Here is a 427-nt window from a genome sequence, read left to right as displayed (position 1 = left end):
TGTGTGTTAGTGTGTATTTTGACACAATTATGTTCTACAGAAATATCAATATTTTACCTTTGTAGCATACATGTCTTCACCACTGCCTTCATTTTCACTAAGAGGAATTTATATAGAATCATTCTGTCGTACATGACATTGTTATTCAGACACAAGAATTTTCTCACCTACTTGTACCGTTATTACACTTTGATTATGATCTTGGTCCTGTGACTTCTTTTGATCAATGGCATATCATGGCATGACTAACTCAAGCTTGGAAAACTGAATGTATGTTGGAATTATACTCTTGTTTTTTGTATTGCTGTGAGACATTTTCACACTAGCATGATAGTACCAAGAACAAGATGAGAAGATCATGGTGTAGAACTGAACCGGCTAAGCCAAGCCAAAGCTACACCAGCCAACCCCATAACCTACGATCTCC

This window comes from Microtus ochrogaster, chromosome 2 (assembly GCF_000317375.1).
Source record: "Microtus ochrogaster isolate Prairie Vole_2 chromosome 2, MicOch1.0, whole genome shotgun sequence".
Classification (NCBI taxonomy): domain Eukaryota; kingdom Metazoa; phylum Chordata; class Mammalia; order Rodentia; family Cricetidae; genus Microtus; species Microtus ochrogaster.
This window is presented reverse-complemented; position numbering follows the sequence as displayed.